Source organism: Xenopus laevis, chromosome 8S (assembly GCF_017654675.1).
Source record: "Xenopus laevis strain J_2021 chromosome 8S, Xenopus_laevis_v10.1, whole genome shotgun sequence".
NCBI lineage: Eukaryota > Metazoa > Chordata > Amphibia > Anura > Pipidae > Xenopus > Xenopus laevis.
The window spans coordinates 22931485-22958474 of record NC_054386.1 but is presented as its reverse complement, the minus strand read 5'-3'; the positions used below and the strand labels follow the sequence as shown (position 1 = coordinate 22958474).

At 39.0% G+C, this 26990-nt stretch overlaps 1 long non-coding RNA gene across 1 annotated transcript; it reads right to left on the bottom strand.

Moving 5' to 3' along the window:
• Positions 1–418: 418 nt before the first annotated feature.
• Positions 419–10971, bottom strand: LOC108700633. Its single transcript, XR_001933000.2, has 3 exons — positions 10903–10971; positions 4398–4504; positions 419–1058 (listed from the first exon to the last, which is right to left on the bottom strand). It is a non-coding gene; the product is annotated as an uncharacterized LOC108700633 (long non-coding RNA).
• Between the last annotated feature and the right edge of the window lie 16019 nt (positions 10972–26990).

Sequence of the window (26990 nt, the reverse complement as noted above, 5' to 3'; positions counted from 1 at the left end):
TCGTTTTTGTTCAATCCAGGGCTGCATCTGCTAGTGGATGTGGTCCTGTGACCCATCTGTGCCCCTAGGGCCAAACGTTCAGATTGACCCGATATCGCCCAGCCATTAGTGGGCATATTGGGTTAATCTAATAGTTATGGCCAGCTTAAGCCAGGGTTACAGACAAATGAAAACTTCTGCCACCCTTTTAGAATATTCCAAGAATATACAACACTGCAAATAAGTGTTCACTCCGACTTTAAATGGCCCTAAATGTTGCTTTTCAAGAGTATTTAAATCACCTTTTCTTTAAATCTCACAGTTATTGACCTTCACCCAAAGCCAAGAGCCCCTTAAGAAAACAAGCACTGCAACATTAAAGTTGATTACCAGATAAGACCTATATATAAGATTAAAAAAAGTTTAAATACAGGCAGAATAAAAGCAAATTATTTTTAAAATTTTTTAAAAAGTCACAAATTACCCCAGAGATCAATGTCTACATCAGGACAGGTGGAGCCTAGATAATGAAGATCTATGCTTCTAAATTTCTGCCCCTTTTTATTTCACACATGCTCTTTTGTAACCATACCTCCAGTAAGTACCCCTCATCAGTCATTGCTAAAAATTTACATTTTTAGTTAAAAGTAACAAAGGCACATGTTAGCATAATGCCACCCTTTTATTAGCAATACAATCAAATTTATAAATTGACATCCTAGATAAATATTTGGGGGGAAACAAAACAGTTACAATAGAGAACAGAAAGACAAGGAAACATGATCTTTTATCCCCAAAACCATGGTGCAAGTGTCAGCTTTTGAAATTAAAATGAGCAAGTATCTCATATTCTTAAAGGAAATATTATATACTTTTTAAAGAGAAAAAAAATATATCAAAGTGTGAATGTATCTTTTTTAAAATTCTATTTACAAATTACATGCTGTTCTCTATGGAATGTGAACAGGCAGCTCCATGAAAGCCAAATTTATTAAAACCCTCAGCAGATTAATTTAGAAAAGAAATACAGCACTTGGAATGATCTTTCCCAGATGTCTGATGTTCATCCTGGCCCGATGCTGTGATTAAAGAATGACTTGTATTAGATTTAAGTACAAAGGTAGGGCTGAGTCTCATTGACTATATGTGAAAAGGTCTAAAAGATTAGAAGCATGTTGAAAGTAATTGTTATACGCCATCTATCATCAGTGATCATTGCATGATGGAATGTGTAATAGTCTACATTGAACTTTGTACAGGCACAAAATATGTGACCCAAGAGAAACACAGATAATTAAATATTCATTTGATATGCTATCATATACATCACAAATGTACTGCCCTGTAATAAAGAAGCGAGCCTTTATTAATTAACATTGATAAAAATATTAATACAAATATGAAGGATCAATAATAAAGTTAGAGTTCTCTTGTACTGCTAGTGTGCAATAACTTACACTTACAAAAAGTAATACAGGTATGGGACCTGTTATCCAGAATGCTCGGGATCTGGGGTTTTCCGGATAATGGATCTTTCTGTAATTTGGATAAAGTCTCCTAGAAAATCATGAAAATGTTAAATAAACCCAATAGGCTTGTTTTGCTTACAATAAGGATTAATTATATCTTAGTTTGGATCAAGTACAAGGTACTGTTTGTTATTACAGAGAAAAAGGATATAAATTTTTAGGGATGCACCGGATCCAATATTGTTGATTCGGCCGAATCCCCGAATCCATCTTGGAAGATTCAGCCAAATACCGAAACAAATCCGAATCCTAATTTGCATATGCAAATTAGGTGTGGGAAAGGAAAAAGTGAAAAAACAATTGGTTTACTTCCTTGTTTTGTAACAAAAAGTCACGTGAAATCTCGCCCTCCCCACAATTTGCATATGCAAATTAGGATTCGGATTCGCTTCAGGCAGGCACAAGGATTCAGTCGAATCCGAACCCTGCTGAACGAGGCCGAATCTTGCCTGAATCCCGAACCGAATCCTGGATTCTGTGCATGCCTATCAATTTTAAAAATCTGGATTTTTTTATTGTAACGGAGTCTATGGGAGCCTTTCTGTAATTCGGAGCTTTCTGGATAATGGGTTTCTCTATAACGGATCCCATACCTGTAGTAGAATTCAAAAAAATTTACTTTTTATATTCCATGTTTACAGAGATAACTAGTTCTGCATCAGTTTAACAGACATCTAGGAGCCCCACAACCATGACATTCAGGGTCCCGATAACAAAGCAATAATCCAAATTCCTGGCACCCATTCATGATCCAAGGTGAAGTTACTAAATCATTCTTGAAGCTTTCTTTTAGTCAGGTTCAGAAGAGACCTCTAGCCCCAAATGCTAACCTATGCAATATTGTTAACTGTGGAGACCTCCAACCCCAAATGTTGACCTGTGCAATATTGTGTATTATTTCTAACAGATCAGCTTGAACTATTGTATCTTTTCAATCAGGACTCAACCTGAGTCTTGTCTATTTTCTGTATCATTTTGATTTGCAAGACCTTAGAAAAATTCACAGAATGGCATCAATCCATTGGAGTTAATGGAAAGGTGTCTGCTTTTTTTCTGGTGCTAAAAACAAAGCTTTTTCTTTTCAACAAAATACCTGGAAAAACTCAATAATTACTTTTTTTCTGAGCTTTTTGGTGACCCTAAATGCATGGCCAAATTCTAGCACCAGCCAAAAAAGTTTGTTCATCCCTGTTGAAGATCTCTACTCAACAACTGAATACCTATGTCCAGAAGATAACTTTAAATAAAGTCAGAGTTTGCAGAAAAACAAAAGTTTGCTATTTTATTGCAGCTATTGGTCTCAATTTAAAGGAGAGTCATTGCCAAGGTCTACAATAAAAGTTATAAAATTGTTTTGCAAGTGCCAAGCAAAATTGTTTAATTGTCAGAGAGGGTATCTCTTTGGAAAGATTTTATAAAATGCCTGAAATATTAATTTTTACATTATGCTCTTGCTAATGCATGAAGCCAGAAAGTCTTTTTCAACAACTGTATTTGCATCTGGATAGAGAACTGGCTAAAAGATAGACTACAACGAGTGGTGGTAAATGGACCAGTGTTGTTAGTGGAGTACCACAGGGCTCTGTACTAGGTCCCTTGCTTTTGAACTTGTTTATTAATGACCTGGAGGTGGGCATTGAAAGTACTGTTACAATACAATAATTTCAATACAATACAATAATTTCTGCTGAAGATACTAAATTGTGCAGAACTATAAGTTCCATGCAGGATGCTGCCACTTTGCAGAGTGATTTGACTTTGTTGGAAAACTGGGCAGCAAACTGGAAAATGAGGTTCAATGTTGATAAATGCAAGGTTATGCACTTTGGCAAAAATAATATAAATGCTAGTTATACACTAAATGGCAGTGTGTTGGGAGTTTCCTTAACTGAGAAGGATCTAGAGTTTTTGTAGATAACAAGTTGTCTAATTCGGGGCAGTGTCATTCTTTGGCCACTAAAGCAAATAAAGTTCTGTCTTGCATAAAAAAGGAATGAAAACATAATTATGCCTCTTTATAGGTCCCTGGTAAGGCCTCACCTGGAGTATGCAGTACAGTTTTGGGCTCCAGTTCTTAAGAGAAATATGAATAAGCTGGAGAAAGTGCAGAGACAGGCAACCAAACTGGTTAGAGGGATGGAAGTCTTAAATTATGAGGGTAGATTGTCAAGACAAATAGCAGGGGACCTTTTTACCCAAAAAGAGGATCACCACACCAGAGGCCACCCCTTCAAACTAGAGGAAAATAACTTTCTTTTGAAGCAACGTAGGTGGTTCTTCACAGTGAGGACAGTGACATTGTGGAATGCACTGCCGGGTGATGTTGTGATGGCTGATTCTGTTAATGCTTTTAAGAATGGTTTGGATGATTTCCCCAGAGAGACATAATATCAAAGGCTATTGTGATACTAGATTCTATAGTTAGTATAGGTATGGGTATATACTGTAATTTATGTGAGGGTATGTGTGTATGGATGCTGGGTTTCATTTGGAGGGGTTGGACTTGATGGTCATTGTCTTTTTTCAACCCGATTTAACTATGCAACATATTTTTGAGATGGTTTAAGAAAAAAAGACTGCTTTGTCGCCCTAAGCTGCACAAAATAGTTTATAGTAAACCATAGCTGCTGGGATGTTTACATTTCTGATGTTAAGCTAGGAACACAAAATAAGAATATGGTTTGTATCCATGCTTAAAAACAACTGTAATGTTGAGTTTTTGGAAAATTAGTTTATTTTTAATAATTTGTGTAATCAAATGGTTATCTCCAACCTTTGCAGCAGTTTTAGCCTCCTTTCAGTATATGGCACAGGATGGATGCTTGGCATTTCTGAACAGATGGCGTTCTTATGCTTAAAATCAATGGTGCCTGACCTATTAAAACCTACCTCTTTTACATGAGATTCAGACATATTAATCCCAGGTCAGCCATCTGTAGACAACTAATGTAATTTAAATCAGTGCAGAAAATTCTCGGAAGTCACTTCTCGGAGATCTGTAGAGAAATCAGAGTTTGATCTGTAAGGAAGAAGCTAAAGATTTATTGTCCAACAGACAGGAAGGAAAAGCCAGTCTGCATACAACTCTGCCTTTTGTGTAAAGTCAAAGGGGAACCAAGTCTAATCTTATGCCCTGCAGAACATGTGTAATAGCTACACATTAATGGATTTAACCATTAATCAGACAGTCTATGGCATAAGACTGTTCTTATTCAGCTGAACTATAACATCACTCTTCTTGAGAAATGGGTTCCAAATAAGTTTTGGCTAGTGATGGGCGAATTTATTCGGCAGGCACGAATTTGCGGTGAATTTCAGCGTTTTGGGCAAAAAATTACGCAAATTTGTGAAAATTCACCTGCGAAAATCCACCACCCACGTCAATTTAGACGCCGTCGATGATTAACAGACGCCCATTGACTTTAATGGGAGCCAGCGTCAACTTTGACGTCGGCGCCCATTTTGACGCCAATGTCAACTTTTATGCCACTGCCCATTTTGATGCCAGCGAATTGTCGTTGGCATCAAAATCCGCATTTTGCTATTTTTTTTGCCCATTTTGCTGGAAATGTACGTAATTCATGGCGAAATAAAATGGGACAAGTTCGCCCATCACTAGTCTTGACTTACAGTGCTGTAGTCCTGGCAAAGACCTTAAGTGGCTGCATAACATATTTCATAATCTAGTAGTCTGGATAAATCAGGATAGTCTAACAACAGCACAAATGTATTTAAATAATAGTCTTCATATTAAATCTTTTTTACCCATGAGCCACATTCAAACGTAAAAATAGTTGGAGAGCAACATAAGAGTGAACATAGTTCAAGAGGGTTCAAGATATGGGCTTTGATTGGCCATTTGATAGCTCATATGTGGATTGGCAGACTACAGGAGGCTCAGTTTGGCAGTACATCCTTTTTTAGTCAACTAAAGTTTGCCTTCCACCCAGGAATTGAAAAATAAGCACCTGCTTTGAAGCCACTGTGAGCAACATCCAAGGGGTTGGGGAGCAATATGTTGCTCACAAGCCACTGGTTGAGGAAACACTGCCTTAGATGCTTGCTGCTACAAAAAATCGTGAAACCTTCTTCCTAGTCAGGGAAAATTATACCGCATGAAAACATTATCAAAATAAAGTTTAGCTTTGATAAACACACAAGGCTTTTTGACTGAATTCCCTCATAGTTAAAGTATATAAACATGATCAGAGTATTAACAAAATGCCAAAATCTTGCTAAAGATGTATAATTCTACAGAAGGCTGTTGAATGGCATCATTGTAGTCTCTATTTGTCTTTCCCCTTTACAGCAATTGATTGTACATCCCTCTGCTGTCCAAGAGATATTTCTGACCTCAGGCTGTTTTTGTCTGTTTGGTCATTTGATCTTTCTTTATCACAACTACTTCCATTATTTAATTTTCTTAGTCCATTGAGGTACATAACATAAATAACATCTCCCAGTGGAGCATATGTGGCACAGAATTGAAATGATAGCTCTGAGGCATCAGGAAAAAGAACAGCATACCACCTACAGTGTTTTTTCATTAAATGACCTTGTCAATGCCTAAATACATCATTGTGCCCTTAAGATGTTTGTCAATGTTTTATATTAGTGCTGCTAGTAAAACAGTTCTTTATGGCATGGAGTCATGCTTAGATATATAAATGTGAGTCTGCAACAAATACAATAGGTTTACTGTTACACTGAGGACAAGGATTTGGCATCACACAGTATATATGCACACATACCCAAATTGTAGATAGAAGTGAAGGTAACCTAACAGGTATGAACTTCAAGGCTAAACTCACTTAAATACTCTGAAAGTCATGTTGCTACTTGCATTCCCCTTTACAAGAAAGCAGCAACTATGGGGGAAATATAATATCATTTGCAAAGAGAACACATTTGCAAATAAAAATCTGCAAGTCACAATGTAATATTCTTAATTAGGCTTTTATTGCATTGCAAATCTTAATTGTGCATTGCGAACCTTTAACACCTGCTTGAAGGTGGTTTAAACTTTTGGAGCAAACATAACCTTTTTTTTTTCATTAAAGTGGACCTGTCACCCAAACACAAAAAGCTGTATAATAAAAGTCCTTTTCAAATTAAAGTATTCATAGCTATTGTAAGCTCTTTTAAAAATCTAAGCTGTCAATCAAATATTATATGCCCCTCCTCTATGCCTTAGGCATAGAGGCGGGGCAGACAATTACTTTCACTTTCCATTCAGCACTTCCTAGATGTCACTGCTCTCCACACATTCCCCCATTCTCTTTACCATTTAATTGTGTAGCCAGGACATGGGGATGGACATCAGGTCCCCCATTCTGGTGCACAAACAAGATTCTGAGATGATACAAGGCTTATCTTAATAACAGTGTCCACAAAATGGCTCCTGCCTGCTTGCTGTAATTATGAATTCCCAGACTCAAGGAAACAAGATTCAAATATTTATATAGTTTACCTAAAGTTCATTTTGCTTGACTAATGTAATAAAATAAGATTTTGAATAATAGTTTTGGGTGATGGGTCTGCTTTAAGAAGTTTTATTACATACACTGTGCACTATTGCATTCTATAAAATTCGCAATTGCTATCCTATGGTCGCGTGAGGGATAAAGTGTTAGCAAAGGTCTGAATAAGTTCACACTTCTTGTCCGGCTCACACTTGCCTTCAAGTAGAAACCCAATATGTAAAATAAGAGCCAGCGCCAAAAGGCACACGAACAAACAAGGAAACATATATTGGGTAATATTGTTTAGTATGTAACACCCTGTTTTGTGCTTTGTGGAGATTACTCCATACACCACATATGTATTAATCCCCTTCCAGTTCCAACGCCACCAGCAGATAAAAGTGAGGTTAACTTTCCTTATATGTCATCTTGTTTTTATACAGGTGGGTACTTACAAATGTTCTCTTTTACAGTTGCACATACAAATTTGAGCTTTGTCCCAAGAATAATTTTTATGTGCAAGCTGTAAAAGAGAATATTTGTGTGTACCCACCTCAATTAAAAACAAGATTACATAAAATTACTTTTATCTGATGGTGGAGTTGCAACTGGAAGGGGATTTACACATATGTGGTGTACGTAGTTATCTCCATAAGCACAATACGGGGTGTTACATACTCAACAAGATTACCCTTTATACTTTTCCTTGTATATTCCTGTGCCTTTGGCGCTGGCTCTTATTTTAGATATTTGGATTACCCATATATGTCTAAAAAGATTTGAGCCTGAAAGTTCAGGTAGACACACCATTAAAAATCCTGAAATTCTGGGAAAAAGGTTTAAATTTCTCAATAATACACCTGACCTCTGTGTGACACACCCTAATTACACAATGAGCATAGTCACATTCACTTTTCAATTTTATAATCACATAATCTACAGTCAGGTCATTTCGCTATGGGACCAGATTGTAAATTATATCCTTATAAACGTCAGAACGTACAGTTTATAACAGGGGTCCCTGGCCTCTGAATTTGACGCATCACGTCCGAATTTGACGCAGCACATACGATTTGGATGCCGGAGACCACAATTGGATGCCAACCCCTCCGACCCCCCCACCCCCCTCCCGACATTTCACACAAAATGTAGATTATAATGCATAACGTACCCCCTACTGAAATATATAAAGATATTAGAAGTCACCTCGGAGTTATGTGACCTGTATAAAAGCATGGTCACATAACTCCTCTGTAACATAATATCTTTATAAATTACAGTAGGGGGTACATTATCCACTATATCTATAATTTAAAAATTTTAAGTAAACCATTGTATCATGTGGCATAATGGGGTATCTATTATAGTATGTGTGTGTGTGTCCCTTGTGATAGTGACCTCTATACACACAGGGGCCGATTCATCAAGGGTCGAATATCGAGGGTTAATTAACCCTCGATATTCGACTGTGAACTAAAATCGTTCGACTTCGAATATCGAAGTCGAACGATTTTGCGAAAATCCTGCGATCGATCGATTCGAAGGATTTTAATCCAACGATCGAAGGAAAAACCTTCGATCAAAAAATCACAGGCAAGCCTATGGGGACCTTCCCCATAGGCTAACATTGACTTCGGTAGCTTTTAGCTGCCGAAGTAGGGGGTCGAAGTTTTTTTTAAAGGGAAAGTACTTCGACTATCGAATGGTCGAATAGTCGAACGATTTTTCGTTCGAATCGTTCGAATCGAAGTCGAAGGTCGTAGTCGAAGGTCGAAGTAGCCCATTCGATGGTCGAAGTACCCAAAAAATACTTCGAAATTCAAAGTATTTTTCATTCGAATCCTTCACTCGAGCTTAGTGAATCGGCCCCTAAGGGAAGGAATAAGAGTAAGCTTTGGGTAGCTCATTAGTAATACATAAGGGTGGTTATTAGAGCCTTGTGTGACAAATAAAGAATGTGAAGAAGTTAGAGTCAAGGGGGAAATGTAAGATAATTTGCAAAGAAAAATTCGCAAAGAAAAATTCACCTGTCGCAATGTAGTTTTCTTCTTGTGAACCTCTAACACCTGCTCTGCAGTTTCATCAAATATTTTATCGCAAAAAATGGTTTGCGATTGCAAAATGTTGTTACCTACATTGCAAACGTTCGCAAAAGCAATTTGGTTGCAAACTTTGAAGTTAAAAATGGCGCAAACATGGTCGCTAATGTTCAAAGGCGTCTTTGGGAACATTTTTTTGTGCTAACAAGAAAGATATTAGAGAAAAACACCAACATATGAAGAAAACAACAATAGGAGAATATGTTGCAACCATATAAACATAAACATGTAACCCAAACGAGCATTATGTTCCCAAACATTCTGTTGTATGTTATGGTGTGGTTAGCTCATCTTTGTGATTTATTTGGTGTAATGCTTTGGAATACAGTAGATTGTTATCTGCCCACTCTATTAATAACTATTAAACTACATTTTACTAATTGTTGCAACAAGCTAAGCATGGCAGTAAGTTAAAATGCAAAGATTGTTCTAAATGTGAGCAGTGAAAGCTTTGGGAGCTAAAAGAATTACAGGAATATAGAATTTTATAGCATGAAATTTGGTCTATCTAGGCTGTATGAAATGTTTTGATTTTCATTATTATTTCAAAAGATTTCTTAGCATATCATAAACACTTCTTTGGAATACATTTTCTTACCTTGATTTCAAAGGTTTTGCTTGAAAATTAGATCAGGATATTGGAAGGCTGATATAGTTAATGCAGTTACTCAGAGAAATCAATCATATATTTGCTTTTATTTTCTAACTTTTAGAAGTGTGATCAAGTTAATTGGTGGTTTGTTGCTATAGGCAACAGTACTTCTGCAATTTAGCACTTATGTTTGTAAATGAGCACTTGTATATTGAGCTAGATATATTTAGTGCATTTCAAAAGAGCTTGTTGCATCTTAAAAGGTATCTACATTCAGGGGCACATTTACTTTTGGTCGAATATCGAGGGTTAATTAACCCTCGATATTTGGCCCTCGAAGTAAAATCCTTTGACTTTGAATATCGAAGTCGAAGGATTTACCGCAAATGCTTTGATCGAACGATCGAAGGAAAAATCCTTCGAATTGAACTTGGAAAGCTTATGGGGAAGGCTAACATTGGTGCTCAGTAGCTTTTAGGTGGCGAAGTAGGTAGTCAAAGTTTTTTTTTTAAAGAGACAGTACTTCGACTATCGAATGGTCGAATAGTCGAACGATTTTTAATTCAAAGTCGAAGTCGTAGTCAGAGGTCGAAGTAGCCAATTCGATGGTTGAAGTAGCCAAAAAAACCTTAGAAATTCGAAGTATTTTTCATTCTAATCCTTCACTCGAGCTAAGTAAATGTGTCAGACTGGGACACCAGGAGCCCACCCAAAAACCTTAGACCAGGGACCAACCAAAAAACTTAGACCAGGGGCACAGTGCTTTATTCTTCCTCGCCTCATTCAACCACTATTCTCCTAGGGGTAAATTTATCAAAGAGTGAAGTTCCGCCACTAGAGTGAAATTCCGCAGCTCTCAATTCATTTCTATGGGATTTTGAAAGGCGTATTTATCAATGGGTGAAGTGAAAGTTCACCCTTTGATAAATACGCCTATAAAAATCCCATAGAAATGAATGGAGAGTGGTGGAATTTCACTCTAGTGGCGGAACTTCACTATTAACTTCACTCTTTGATTAAATATACCCCCTAGTCTCTTTTCTATTTAGCCTCATAGTTCACATAGAAATAGGGAATGACCATGAAATAGCCAAAAGTTTAGCAGCATGAGGGCCCGCTGCTGACACCTGGGGCCACCAGGAGTTTTTCTGCTTTCCTGATGGGTCAGTCAAAAACTGTCTACATTGGCTTCAATAGATTAAAATAACAACTTCAAAAAGCATATAACCGCTCTGACTCACCGCGCTCCTGTGATATTAGGCCGGCAGCATTCAGCATGTGTCCGGGTGCTGGAAGTTCTCAGCGTCCTGTGCCGAACAAATTAGTAAAGTAGAAGATATGATGAAACTCGGCACGCCGGAAAGTAGAGTAAAAGCCGAAAATTGTATTAATCTATTTTAAAAGCATGCTGCATGGTAGCGTTTCATCCTATATTCTCCTTTAAAATATCAACATTCCCATATAAATTTGCCACAAATTCTGTACCAGTTACCACAAAATAAGTGATTGTTCGACCCCATTGTTAATGTGTGTCTCACTTCAGTTTCTAGAGACGTCTGAAAAAACTTCTGAAAAAGAAGGCAGCCCTATGCTCTCCTGCTGGGACAATAAAACAAGATACATGGCAAGTCTACTTTTTGCCCACGTCCATAGGAATACAGGAGCTGTACAATATCAAGCAGACACAGACGATATGGAATTACTTTATTGATTTGTTGTAGGAGATTTCATCCTAGCTTCACACACAAACCTAAACACACAAATTCCCTGAGTTAGTAGCAAGCTGAAGTTATCTAGGATGAGAGCATTGATAAATGTTTTAGTTGGCTTTAGAGAGAGAATAATTTTGGCAATTTTACATAGGATAAAGAAAAGGTTTTTGATTGCGATATAGAGGTAATGAGAGAAAGGGAGTCAAAGATTACCCTAAACTGAAGCAGGAAATAATTTTGTTAGTAGTATTAGGTATCGCATACCACACCTAACATAGATCTGTTCAGTTTTTTTTGTTTCATCAGTTACAACTGACACTGGTTTTATTGATATAATAAAATGACTTTCAAGACTTTTCTCACTTGAAATTAATTAATGATCAAAAGTCTTACTTTGCTCTACAGATGCAGCCACTTTGGTTTGTCTGTTTGACACAGAATAACTAAACACAGATATCCCATTTATCTCATTTAACACAGAAAACTGTGACATAACATCCCATCTAATTAAAGCATTCACCATTGTGAACAATGGTGCTTTGGTATGCTAATGAAAAGGTTAAATGCATTAAATGAGTTAAGATAACTTTTGATAACACAGTTTCTTCAATTAACTCTGAGTCATGACGCATTTAACTCACAAATCCAAGTGGCTTCATCTGTATATTAAGATAAAGGGTTAATTAAATGATATGTCTTGTTTGAGTCTTTGACTCTTGTATAACATATTTGCTCATTCATTCATTATACTGCACTGACACATCTGGTTATAGCCTATACTGACCATTTGTTTGTATGCCAGGTCCCTGCTGTCTGCCCATATCCATGCTGCCATTTTGATGGATACAGATCACAGACACTCAGGGAGAAGGTAATTTTGTTTGCCCACAGGTAGCACAAGATGAAATCATATTTTTTTAACAATACTTCACATTTGTTTTTCTTTTTAATATGCCTATACTTCCTTTAAGGTTTTGTAACTATGCCTATATTAAATTGAATATGCCTATGAAGATTTTCATTCACCCATTAATATAACATATATAGATATATTTGTAGAAATTGGAGGCACTCACGAACATAATTACTGGTGAATTTATTTATCATTTCACATGTTCCCCACATCAATGTATTTCAGTTCCTCTTGAACCATTGTTAGATTGGAGGGAAAAAAAACGTGTTGATGTGGGGGAACATGTGAAAAGCTAAATACATTTCTGTATGATTTGGGGATGTGACGGTGTTCCTTATGGTAGCTAAGCACCGAGACTTTTCAAACATATTTGACTGTGCTGAGGACTACTAGAGACCTGGGGTTTTCCAGATAATGGATATTTCCTTAATTTGGATTTTCATACCTTTGGGGGCCGATTCACTAACGATTCATTAACTTCGAGTGAAGGATTCGAAGTAAAAAAACTTCGAATTTCGAAGTGTTTTTTGGGCTACTTCGACCATCGAATGGGCTACTATGACCTTCGACTACGACTACGACTTTGAATCGAACTATTCGAACTAAAAATCGTTCGACCATTCGATAGTCGAAGTACTGTCTATTTAAGAAAAAACTTCGACCCCCTAGTTCGCCATCTAAAAGCTACCCAACTCAATGTTAGCCTATGGGGAAGGTCCCCATAGGCTTGGTTAACTTTTTTTGATTGAAGGATATTCCTTCGATCGTTGGATTAAAATCCCTTAGACTACTAGAAAATCATTAAATAAACCCAACAGACTGTTTTGGCTTGAAAAGGGATTAATTACATGTTAGTTTGGATAAAGTACATGGTACTGTTTTATTATTACAGAGAAAAAGAAATCATTTTTGAAAATTTGTATTATTTGGATAAAATGGAGTCTACAGTATGTGAGACAGCCTTTCCTTAATTCTGAGCTTTCTCGATAATGGGTTTCCGGATAATGGATCCCATACCTGTAGTAGAAATTCCAAGTGAACTGGAGTTGCTGAGTAATTTTCAGTTTAGCTAATTGGCAGGGAATTCTCTGGCATTTGCACTTTTAAGCTGGAAACACTTGACAGGATCTACTTATTTGGCAAGGTCTTTGCCCAGCCACTTGCTCATCTAAATGGCCTTAATCTGATCATTTAGGCCCTGGGCCTAATAAAGGAGTCATATTTGGACCCTTCTTGAGAATACTGCATTATCTCACTGATGCAGTCTTTTCTTTACTAATCTTGGCAATTTACATATATCAACTATCTGATGCATAAGCCTTTTGGGAGAGAACCTCTCCAATGGTTTTTTTTCTAACTGAGAAATAGACTGAAGAGGATAATCTTAAATGAACAGAAGAACACCAATAAACAGAACATTTAAAGGTTTAGATAGAAATGAGAGACTAAGGGGCCCATTCACTAAGTTCAAGTGAAGGAATAGAAGAAAAAATACTTCGAATTTCGAAGTGTTGTTTTTGGCTACTTCGACCATCGAATGGGCTACTTCGAGCTTCGACTATGACTTCGACTTCCAATCGAACGATTCGAACTAAAAATCTTTTGACTGTTCGACCATTCGATAGTCGAAGTACTGACTCTTTAAGAAAAAACTTCGACCCCCTAGTTCGCCACCTAAAAGCTACCGAAGTCAATGTTAGCCTATGGGGAAGGTCACCATAGGCTTGGCTATCTTTTTTTGGTTGAAGGATAATCCTTCGATCAATGGATTAAAATCCTTCGAATCGAACGATCGAATGATTATTCCTTCGATCGTTCGATCAAACGAATTGCGCAAAATCCTTCGACTTCGATATTCGAAGTTGAAGGATTTTAATTCGCCAGTCGAATATCGAGGGTTAATTAACCCTCGATATTCGACCCTTAATACATCTTCCCCTAAAACAAATAATTCCAGAGACTAAGGTTGAGAGGTGTGATGAGATAGGGTCAAGGGAGTAGCTGTGAAAAGCAAGGTTGCATAATTTGGGTGTGTGGGGTGAAAGTTTGATATAAAGACTGGGAATGCTTTTAGACAAAAAGAGAAAAAAAGAAAGTTGAGTGAATAGGGTTTTAATTCTATATAGAGGAAAGTAGAATTTCATTGCCCCACCATAAAGGTCTCCATAGCAGCATGGGGAGCAGTGTGGAGGTGAGCCAATCTTCAGTAATGCAAAAAAGAATGAAAGATTCATAGATATACTTTAAATACACAAGGACACATATGCATTCTAATGCAGAATTACAAAATTGCACCCAATAGTGTATAGCTTGCACTAAAGCCCTGTACACCTGCCCATGACTTCTGCTTAAAATGAATATAATAAAAAATTCTCATTTTAATTGTGTTACCGGCACTTTAATGCGTTTGTTTGCTTTGATCAAATCCAGTAAAATAATGCATAGGATTATTATATAGCTAATGTTTGCTACTTTTCAGTTTGCAATGTCTGAATATACAAATGAAACATTTAAAAATGTCATTATCAAATATAATAAAATGTCATTCAATAAACATATAAGCCATTTATTATTCAAGCTATCTAATTAAAATTGTAGCATCGAATTGCATGGGGCCATGAATTGCATGAGTCATTCATATTTTATAATAAAACTCAATTTAGCATAATTTCCTATTAACAGAACAAACCTGCCATGGGAATGGTTAACAGTAAAATACTGAACAAATGACTTGATTTTGAACAACATTGTTATAATTTAAATGTTTACATGGGCATTTTGCTCTTCCCATTAGTGTGATGGGTAATTAACTTATAATTACATGGCATTGTCTTTCTTTAAGGAGATTTTAGTGTTTTTGTGACCCCAATTATTCATCCCTAGGTTGCTTCCAAACAGATTTATAATGATATCCATAAATCACCCCAAGGTTTACCGAAGAAGTACAGGGGATGAATAGGTTGAAATTCCATGGCCTAGCTGACAATGACAGAATCACTTCTGTGCTCACTACTCTGTATGTGTCTGGAGCTATGTGCATAGATGTAAAATAAATGGAATGCAGATATTTAGTACAGTATTATGTATTTACTGTATGTATGTATGTGTGTGTGTGTGTGTTTGTGTGTGTGTGTGTATGTGTGTGTGTGTGTGTGTGTGTGTATCTGTGTTTATCCCCGTAAATCCAGTCAAATATTTTATTTAGACTTTCCATTATCTATTTTCTATAACTTTTATCAATAAATAGTGTTGGCTGAATAAATTCGCCAGACACACAACTGCAGTGAATTCTCACATTTCGCAGCATGCAAATAGAAATTGCGGCAACAATTCACTGGCAAAAAATACACCACGTCAAAAAAAAAAAAATTGGTGTGAGCATAAAAATTGTCCCATGTCAAAATTATTCAGACGCCCATTGACTGTAATGCATTTGGACCAAATAATTGTGCATCTAAAAATTGTTGCTTACGTCTAAATTATTTTGGTGCCCATTGACTTCAATGTGTTTTGCTACATTTTCATCAGCACAGATTCGCCCATCACTATCAATATATATTGCCTGTTCCTGACCAAGTCTGTTTGCTGCCTGTCTTGACCTCTGCCTGTACTTTGATCATTCTCTTGGATCCTGTCTGATCTCTGTGATTTTGGTATTTTGGCCTGTGAAAGGGACTACGCTCCTGTCTCCTGTTGTTGTACTGCGCTGCCCATTTGGTGTATTGACCCGGCCTGTGACTCTGACTACACTCTTGTCTCCTGTTATTGTACTGTGTTGCATGTTTTGTGTATAGACCTGGCCAGTGATTTCTACTATGCTCCTTGTTCTCAGTTCCTGTATGACGAGTGGTTCCCTTGCCTTCCCAGAACTCTCTCCCTGGTCATCTCATGCTAAGACCTAGTGGCACCTGAGTAGGGACCTTGGGGTTTGTTCTGGGTTTGAGATACCAATCGTAACAGATAGGCTCACTTGTCAACCTTTAACATCTTTCAGAAGTGCTTAGAGCAGTTCTTAAAATAGGCTTTAGGAGACCCATCAGATGTACTATATATTTTACTTAAAGCACAAAAATAATTTTTGTTCATTAAAAAAGTGTTTATGCAAAACCAAAGTTTAGTTACAAAATCTAGTAATGGTAGGTGAAGAAAGTAAATCTTGCTCCTTTTTATTATTATTATTTAGGTCACCACCAGCCAGACTTGAAAGTGACAAGAGAATACTGTCAGGGAGCCGGGAGCTCCCTCCAGGGAGGTTGTCAGGATCAAGGAGGAAGCCCTCTTGAGGGAACAAGGTCGCGGTGTCCAAAGGGTTAAACGAAGAATAGTCAGGATCCAGGCAACAGTTCACAGGCAGGCAGAATACAACGAAGTCCAAAGTCCAGGCAAGGGGTCAGGATACAAGGCAGGAACAGGATAAGGCAATAAGGCACACAGGGAACCCAGGATATGCTTAGGGAAAGTAATCCTATACTTGGGCGCCATTCTGGCGTCTAGTTGGCGTTTTTATTTTCAAATTTGGCGCCATTCCGACGTCATTGACGCTCTGCGCCAACGTCGGCGCGCTGACGTCATCGCCCGGCGCCGCTACCCACGTGGCGGCCATGGGCGCCGCCATTTTGGGAGCGACGCCGGCAAGGATGGACGCGCCGCCCGGAGCTCCTGGGCCTGCTCCGGGCGGCGATCGTTACAGTACCCCCCCCCCTAACGGGGGGCCTCCGGACCACCAGGACTTGGCTTCTGGGGAAATTTGGAATGGAACTCCCTCACCAGACGAGGAGCATGGACATCAGAGCATCCTTCCCAGGAGCATTCTTCAGGGCCAAAGCCCTTCCACTTGATGAGGTACTGAAGAGAGCCCCTGGAGATGCTGGAGTCAAGGATCTTTTCCACCTCATATTCCTGTTGGCCATCCACAGAGATGGTAGGAGGAGGAGGCTGGACAACGGAAAAGTGGTTGGAGGTGGCGGGTTTCAACAAGGAGACATGAAACACGTTGGGAATTCGCATCTCAGGGGGAAGCTGAAGTCTGACAGCCACGGGATTGATCACCTCCAGGATGGAAAAAGGACCCACGAACCTCGGACCCAACTTAGGAGATGTTACCTTCAACCGAATGTTCCTGGAAGACAACCAGACTTTATCACCGACCTTGTAGGGAGGAGAGGGTCTACGTCTACGATCTGCAAACGTCTTATGAACCAGAGCACTCTTCTCCAGGTTGGACTTGGTTGCGGCCCAAATAGCAGACATGTGGGCTGCATGGTCATCAGCGGCCGGAACATCGGACAACACAAAGTCTTGTGGGAAGGCTTGAGGATGTTGACCATACACCGACATAAATGGGGACCTTCCAGTGGAAGTGTGGCAGGCATTGTTATGAGCAAATTCCGCCCACGGGAGGAGATCAGACCAATCATCTTGACAAAGGGAAACGTGGTTTCTCAAAAACTGTTCCAAGGCTTGGTTCACTCGCTCAGCCGCTCCATTCGTCTGGGGATGATAAGCTGAGGAGAAATGAAGATTAATACCCAGATCTTTGCACAGGGAACGCCAGAACTTTGCAGTGAATTGGGACCCTCTGTCAGAAACGATCTCGGCCGGGAAGCCATGCAGGCGAAAAATTAACTGGATGAACAACTGTGACAACTCCACTGCAGATGGAAGCTTCCGTAGAGGAATGAAGTGGGCCATCTTGCTAAAGCGATCAATGACAACCCAGATCACTGTGTTCCCACTGGAGGGAGGAAGTTCAACAATGAAGTCCATAGCCAAGTGCGTCCAAGGACGAGAGGGAACCGGCAACGGTTGTAGTAACCCACTGGGGCGAGAATGACTGGACTTGGAAGTGGCACAAACGGTACAGGCAGAAACAAAGTCTTTGACATCTTTACGGATTGTCGGCCACCAAACTAGACGACGTAAAAGTTCAAGAGTTTTAACAGGACCAGGATGTCCAGCTTGTTTGGAACTATGAGTCTGTTGCAGGATAGGTAGCCGAAGTTCAGGAGGTACAAAAGCCATTCCAATGGGGGTATCAGGAGGGGCAGAAGATTGACCAGCCAGGATTTGATCAGCAAACTGAGGATACAACGAAGCGATGATCTTGACAGGAGGGATAATAGGCTCTAGTCTTTCTGGAGTACGATCCACCGGAGTGAAACTTCGAGACAGAGCATCGGCTTTCCGATTCTTGGAGCCAGGGCGAAAAGTCAAGACAAAGTTAAATCGGGAGAAGAAGAGAGACCACCTTGCTTGTCTGGGATTCAGCCTCTTGAGAGATTGAATGAACTCAAGATTCTTATGATCCGTGTAGATCGTGACTGGAATCAAGGAACCTTCAAGGAGGTGACGCCACTCTTCTAAGGCAAGCTTAACAGCCAGGAGTTCTCGATTTCCAACATCATAATTCTGTTCTGCAGGAGAGAACTTCTTAGAGAAATACCCACATGGGTGCAGCTTCCCATCAGAGGGATATCTTTGGGACAGGATAGCTCCAGCTCCAACTTCAGAAGCATCCACCTCGATGAAGAAAGGTAACTCCGGATCAGGATGGCGGAGAACCGAAGCAGAAGTGAAGGCATCCTTCAAGGATTGAAAAGCTTCAAAAGCAGGCGGGGGCCATGAGCTGGGTTTACCCCCTTTTCGGATGAGGGCCAGGATAGGAGCAATACGAGAAGAGAATCCCTTAATGAATTGCCGGTAGTAATTGGCAAAACCAATGAATCTCTGGATTGCCTTGGTGCTCAGCGGTAGGGGCCACTCTTGGATTGCAGACACTTTCACAGGATCCATCTCGAAACCCTCTGGGGAGATGATATAGCTCAGAAAAGGGATCTTGCACACTTCAAACACACATTTCTCCAGTTTGGCAAAGAGAGAGTTCTTCCTCAAACGAGAGAGTACTTCCTTCACCTGGGAACGATGGCTTGTAAGGTCCTTGGAGAAAATCAGGATGTCATCAAGGTACACGACCACAAACTTTCCCAAGAGATCCCGGAAAATGTCGTTCACGAATTCTTGAAAGACAGCGGGGGCATTGCAGAGACCAAAGGGCATTACGAGGTACTCATAGTGCCCATCCCGAGTGTTGAATGCTGTCTTCCATTCGTCACCTTCCCGGATGCGGATAAGGTTATACGCCCCACGGAGATCCAACTTAGTGAAGATTTTAGCCCCCTTCAGTTGGTCAAAGAGTTCGGCAATCAAGGGCAAGGGATACTGGTTCTTAACCGTAATTTTATTAAGACCCCGGTATTCGATGCAAGGACGTAGGCCTCCATCCTTCTTTTCCACGAAGAAGAATCCAGCCCGGCAGGAGAGGTAGAAGGGCGAATAAACCCCCGCTGGAGATTTTCTTGGATATACTGCTTCATGGCAGTGGTCTCCGCTGGAGAGAGAGGGTAAGTACGACCTCTAGGGGGCATGGTTCCAGGCAGGAGATCGACAGGACAATCGTATAGTCGATGTGGAGGAAGGAATTCTGCAGACTTCTTACAGAATACATCAGCGAAGTCCTTGTAAAAGGAGGGTAAAGTCTTTAGATCCGACAAAGAGATATTTAGCCTCTGGAGGGGTTCAGCAGGAAGGCAGTGCTGCTGACAAAATGGGCTCCAACGAGAAATCTGTCCAGCGGACCAATCAATGGAGGGATTAAGCAGACGCAGCCAAGGGAGCCCCAAAACAACTGGAACGGATGGGCAGGAAATAATTAGGAACGAAAGTCTTTCTTTATGCAGCGTCCCAACCTGCACAGGCAATTCCCCAGTCGTCATGGAGATGAATTCAGCCTCCAGGGGTCTGTCGTCAATAGCAGTGACACGGAGAGGAGTAGTCAATGGAAACAGGGGAACATTCATATGCTTGGCAAAGAGAGCGTCCATGAAATTAGCAGCAGCCCCAGAATCAATAAAAGCTGAGCCAACAATGGTCTTAGATGGCAGACGAATCTGTAAAGGCAGAAGAAACCTATGAGAGTTCTCTTGTGACTTGGGAGTAACACCCCCTACATGAGTCTTTGCAAGGTTATCTTGAAGAGGGGAACTCAGAGGCTTCACAGGACAGGAGTTGGCAAAGTGCGAATGACCCCCACAGTAGAGACAAAGTCCAGCCGTACGTCTCCGGAGTTTCTCCTGTTCAGAGAGACGAGCTCTTCCGACTTGCATAGGTTCCTCCGGAGGGATAACTGAAGGCTGCGAGGAGGTAGGAGGTAATAGAGGTCTTTGAAAGCGAGGAGCCAACATGGGTGGGAATTTCTTGACTCTGTCCTTATCAGCTTGATGTTCTCTCTGACGAGTGTCCACCTTGACAGACAAAGCAATGAGATCTTCTACTTGCGTGGGTAATTCACGGGAGACCAGGTCATCTTTGAGGCGGATAGAGAGACCATTGTAGAAAGCAGCGTGATAGGCATCATTGTTCCAGCAAGTCTCTGCAGCGAGGGTACGGAATTCAATGGCATATTCCGCTACACTGCGATTACCTTGGCGGATCTGGAACAGACGAGAAGCGGCCGTCGCCACCCGACCGGGAGCATCGAACACCGTCCGGAATTCATGAAGGAAGGCTTTGGAATCGTCAATTAAGGGAGACTCCTTCTCCCAGTGTGGAGAAGCCCATTCAAGCGCTTTCCCCGCCAGACGAGTGATCACGAAACCAACCTTTGCTCGTTCAGAGTTGAATTCCGCAGGTTGTAGGGCGAACCGGATCTGGCACTGATTCACAAAACCACGACAGGCTTGAGGGTCGCCGCTGTAGAGAGGCGGTGCAGGAATTCGCGGACCAGAAGTGGTGGATGGAGTAGCCATATCGGCAGCAACTAGCGTGGGCGTTTTCGGCGTTGGAGTAGTCGGCGTTAGCATGGATAACTTTTCCAAAATCGCCTCCAGCGTGTGTCCGACATAATTTTGCCGAGCTTCGTACGCCTCCATGCGGGTATGCAGACCTCGAAAGGCCCTGCCGAAATCCGGCGGAGCTTCCTCAGTGGGATCCATGGCCCAAGTATAATGTCAGGGAGCCGGGAGCTCCCTCCAGGGAGGTTGTCAGGATCAAGGAGGAAGCCCTCTTGAGGGAACAAGGTTGCGGTGTCCAAAGGGTTAAACGAAGAATAGTCAGGATCCAGGCAACAGTTCACAGGCAGGCAGAATACAACGAAGTCCAAAGTCCAGGCAAGGGGTCAGGATACAAGGCAGGAACAGGATAAGGCAATAAGGCACACAGGGAACCCAGGATATGCTTAGGGAAAGTAATCCTATACTTGGGCGCCATTCTGGCGTCTAGTTGGCGTTTTTATTTTCAAATTTGGCGCCATTCCGACGTCATTGACGCTCTGCGCCAACGTCGGCGCGCTGACGTCATCGCCCGGCGCCGCTACCCACGTGGCGGCCATGGGCGCCGCCATTTTGGGAGCGACGCCGGCAAGGATGGACGCGCCGCCCGGAGCTCCTGGGCCTGCTCCAGGCGGCGATCGTTACAAATACAATGGGCTTATTTATTGAGAATAAGTACCTTTTCCAAGGCTAAGTGGCTAGTAACCAGTCCGAAATTAGCTTTGCTTTCATTTTGTAGCCTGTAGTACAAATTTCAATCAGCAATACTCTAGTTGCTATGAGTCACTGAACTGAGTCTACTTTGTCTAGTTAGCCCCATAAATGAGGCTCTTCTAAATTGTGATCTGAACTTCCCAGCTTAGTCTTAAAATTAATTTTTCACAAGGCTGGTTTGATCCTAAAAGGTCATCTCTATTACAAAACAACCAGAACTGTTAATAGGATGTTCTTAATCTACAGTTCCTTTGGCAAGGTTATTTACAAGAGATTTTTATTGCTTTCAACTTGTGTTTGTTTAAACAGCATCATCATGTTACAATAATCAGGAATATCATAATTGTTATCATTTCATATGGCTTCAAATCTAAATATAATATATAATGAGTAATTTCAGAATTCATAGTTTATAATCCAATTACGATGATGAAAGTATGCCAGTTGTATCAGATAGTTTGAGTGCTTATCCATGCATCCAATAATACATTGTCATTTACCCTTTTTTTGACATCATCATCATCATCATCATCATCAAAGAATTGAAAATATATGACTACAGAATTAAAGGATGCAGCTGGATGGAGACAAGCATAAACTGGTCATAATATTAACATTACATCAGCATAAAACATTAGATTTTATCTGAAATGAGTCAGGATCCCAAAGAAAGTTGGCTGACTAATGCCTTTGAGGTATATCATGATCGCTTAGAATGAAGACATGACATGAATAGATTCACCATGCTGTGCAGTGCATTGCTCCAAGTCATCAGAAGATCCTCATCTTCCCTGATAACGGAGTATAATTCCTGGATTGCAAAGCAGATCTATCAGTCACCAAAATCCATCAACTGCTCCAGAACACGCTGTATTGCACAAAACTGCTAAGTCGGCTTGATAATAACAAGGTCTAAGAAACCTACTGATTCTATCTATCTCCTTCTACCCACATTCATTTAAGAGAGATGGCCTGTTAAAATGGCTATTTGGTAATAGCTGCAAAGCCTACCTGCATTTAAAATTATTTATGGTTATAATTTACTGTATCTGTTCCAATGTGTATTGTTTACACAAACCCTTAAGAACATTTCTAAGACTTATTTTGGGGGATGTTGCTTGAAACTTTTGAAACATTCAAAATGAGTTCACCATTTATCCAAGCATGAAATCAATGTAATGAAGATCATTTATCTTAAAAATATGTAAATAACAGAATAGTGTGCAAATGTCTGTACAAATCTGTACAAAAAAAGTTAATTTATAATTCAACACATCTACAACATAAGAGTACAGTTTACATTCACTTCTAGAATTACAGAGAAATAAGTAATACTGAAATAGGCAAAACCAATAAAACCAGCATAAATATATTTTAATTCAGCAGTTTCAATTCATTCTACAGTAAGGAATGGGATAACTAACACAATTCCATAAATAAGCTCAAATGTTCAAATTCACCAGCATAAATAAACTAGTTTTAGCACTGAACCTAACTATCATTTAATTAAGTTACTAAGCACAAATAATTAAATGGAAACGTCCATTGTACATATAATCTTTGAATATAAATTGGTTAATTTTCCAAATACAAAAATTAGAGACTAAAACATGTTTTACTATTTATCCTTAACAAAATCTTTGGCTGTTTGCCTATTTATATTTTAGTGTTTTTTTTTTCTTCACAATTTCACATTGTTATGGCTGTTACTCAAGTACTGTAATTATTCTTTGTTTAAACAGCTAAGCATTCAAACTGAGTATGACAGAATCTCATTTTCTTTCTCCAGCCTTGGTTATGGAATAAATTGTACGGGAATATTAAATTGCACATCTGATTTCCATAAATGAATTGTGCTCAATTGTCAACTTCAAAAGAACTTAATCTTGTAAATCCAAGGGATTATAGAATTGTCTTCTTGTCAATATATGTTTCTTTTTTAAATAATTGTTTCAATTTGTGGATGGCTTCTAATTTCCCACTGCTTCTTGAGCTACTGAGGTATCATATTGACACAATGGTCAGTTATTGGCTGAGGTGTTGTATAGGTAGCATGTTAATATCCTTAACTGCCATTAGTGAAAAACATACAAATTAAAACAATTACACTCAAAAGATTAACTCATTAACAATGAGACATTCATTGTAAATTTCAGAATCCATACATGAAGGTATTAATGTTCATTAGTTGGAAAACTAATGCTGAATTTTAATGCTTGTAACCTGAAAACACAATCTCGTCTTCATTTTATGTAGTCCTCAACATAGTTATTAGATTTACAAAAAAAAAAGAACATAGGATAGTTATTTATAATATAGATAGAGCATTGACCAATGGTACAGTTGTAATCCTCTTCATTTACATGTAGTGGCAGATTTATCAAGGGTCGAAGTGAATTTGAGGGAATTTTCGAAGTAAAAAATTCGAAATAATTTTTTGGATACTTCAACCATCGAATAGGATACTACGATTTCAACTTCGAATTCGATTAGAAGTAAAATAGTTTGAATATTCAACCATTCGATAATCGAAGTACTGTCTCTTTAAAAAAAACTTCGACTTCAATACTTCACCAAATTTAACCTGCCGAAGTGCTATGTTAGTCTATGTGGACCCTCTACAGCATTTTTCTAAGTTTTTTGAAGTCAAAGTAAAATCGTTTGATCGCATGATGAAATCTGTCCAATCGTTCGATTCGAAGTATTTTTTACTTTGAAATTCGACCCTTGATAAATCTGCCCCATAATATGTTTTATTTGTTTCTTAGACTTGATGATGAGAAATAAGGAGGGTGCTATAGTTATTGATTTCTTAAATGAGAGCTATTACCTGGGAGAAGATAGAGATAGATAGAACTCCAAACAATATTCTTTTGACCTCTTTATGTCATTTGTTCTTGTATGAAGGTTTTCTTTTGAAAATTACAACTGTCTTTATCAGCACAACATGTTTATAAAATGTGTGCAGATGGTGCGACAGCTATTATAAACATCCACACTGCAGCATCAGAAAATGGCCTGAGGGCACCTACCTTACACGTCTAAACCTCATTCCTTGGAACTGGTACCTAAAGCCTTTGTGCTGAAACAGTAGAGTTCTTAGCTGCTTGCAATTTAGTAGTTTAACCTCTTGCTCTTTTTCTCTCACTATCTCTCTGCGTATCTCTCTTTCTCTCTCTTTCTCTCCCCCAATACTTCATACTGTATATAGTGCCTTGACAACGAGTTAATATTTTCAGAATGCATTTCTATAGGCATGTTTGAATAAACATTTCTCCAGAAAACTGGATGTGTGAATATTTTGCTCAGAACTTTGTCTTTCACACTTATATATACATATATCGCTACCCTTTTAACTTTGTGTTTTCTTATTGCATATATATACTACAACTAGGCCTTCTAGCACTGAAATAGAATCATGATTGACACAATACTCTTCACATATTCTATACCCCAACTTTACAGATGCCCAAACCTACACATGCTGAACACAAAAGTTTTAAACTGTCACTGCACATAAGTCCAGATCACAAATTGTTGGATCAACTGTATACAGTACTTGACAAGCAACATATACTGCCTTTGTAGACTGTACTGTACAGAAGGCTGACATGGAAGTACTAGGGTGCACCACAGTCTCACAGACCCTATGGGGAAACCATAGTGCAGGTTTTACAAACTTTTAAAGGTAATTATTTCATTGCTGAAAACACAGTGGTCTGCCATAAAAAAAATTGCTCACCTCTATAGAGTCTATAGTTATTGTTTTTACACTGGAGTTTACTGTAATGTAACTTCTATTAAATATTTTTATTTTAACTCCTCTATAGGGACTTTGATTATAAGTTATAGGAGTATGATGAAGAAAGTTTTGCAGTTTTCAAGACTGGGCCACTTTCAGTCCTGCAATGATTATCCCAGGCCATATCACCATCCATCATGATTATAACAATTCATTCCCATTTTTCACAATTTAAAATATGGATGGCTTAATTCTTGGAGACTAAAATAAATTAAAAAAAATCTTAAAACAAATACATGCCATTTGATCCATAGCCATTAGTGATGAGTGAATTAATTCACCAGGCACCAATTTGCAGCAAATTTCTGCGTTTTGCCGCCAGCAAATAAATTAGCAAAATGATAAAATATATGCGCGGTAAAATTATTCTGACCCCATTGACTTTAATGCAATTGGACAAAATAGTCGTACCGTATAAAAATTGTTTCTCGCATCAAAATTATTTTGACTCACATTGACTTAAATTCGCCCATCACTAACAGTCACTCATACTCTAACCACAGCATTTATACAGTTCTCTCTTTGGTTTTTATTTGTATTGTGTTATCTAATAGTACCAATCTGAATTACTGCCAGAAACTCAGTACTGCCTACTTTCCCACAAAATAAATCTTACAAACATTATTTGAACTTTGATCAATACAGTTTCACAGAAATGACTGTGGGTTATAAAAGAAACAACACTAGCAGTGAAGTTTTGCAAAGCTTATTGTTCTCAAAGATTGATGCACAGAACTTTCAATGCGAGGCAGTTCCTGAGATTATATCCTAATGTTTAAAAGACTATTAATACACAAAATACATAAAATGATGTTTAGAAAAAAAAACTGCACCAGTTCTAGAAGGTATACTTTTTATTTGAACATACTCTTACTGTTGGAATTGCTCAAACAAGCATTCAATATTTTTAATTTAGCATTCCATTGAAAACAAGGATCTGAGGCAAAAATGGTGGTTGTTAACATCAAAGCAGGAAAGCAAACACATTCAGCAATTAGGCTCTTGGATCACATGGTATATACTAGTCAGTTTTCAGCAGGTGGAGAAGTACTTGAACAAGGTTTAATATTAATAAGTGCTAGGTTATGCACTTTGTTAGCAACATAAACGTGTATGTACATTATACACTAAACTGTAGTTTACTGTGGGTATCCTAAATCGAGAAGGGCTTGGTGATCTTTGTGAATAACAAACTGCCATTTTCCCTTGAGAAAACTTTATTGCAATGTAACATGATTACTCTTTACAAGTACATTAGAGGACATATGGCAGGGCAATAATTTTCCCATTGAAAAGATCAAGAGATTAGAGGAACTGAGCTTTCATTTGAAGCAGCAAAGATGGTACAGACTATGACTTGCAG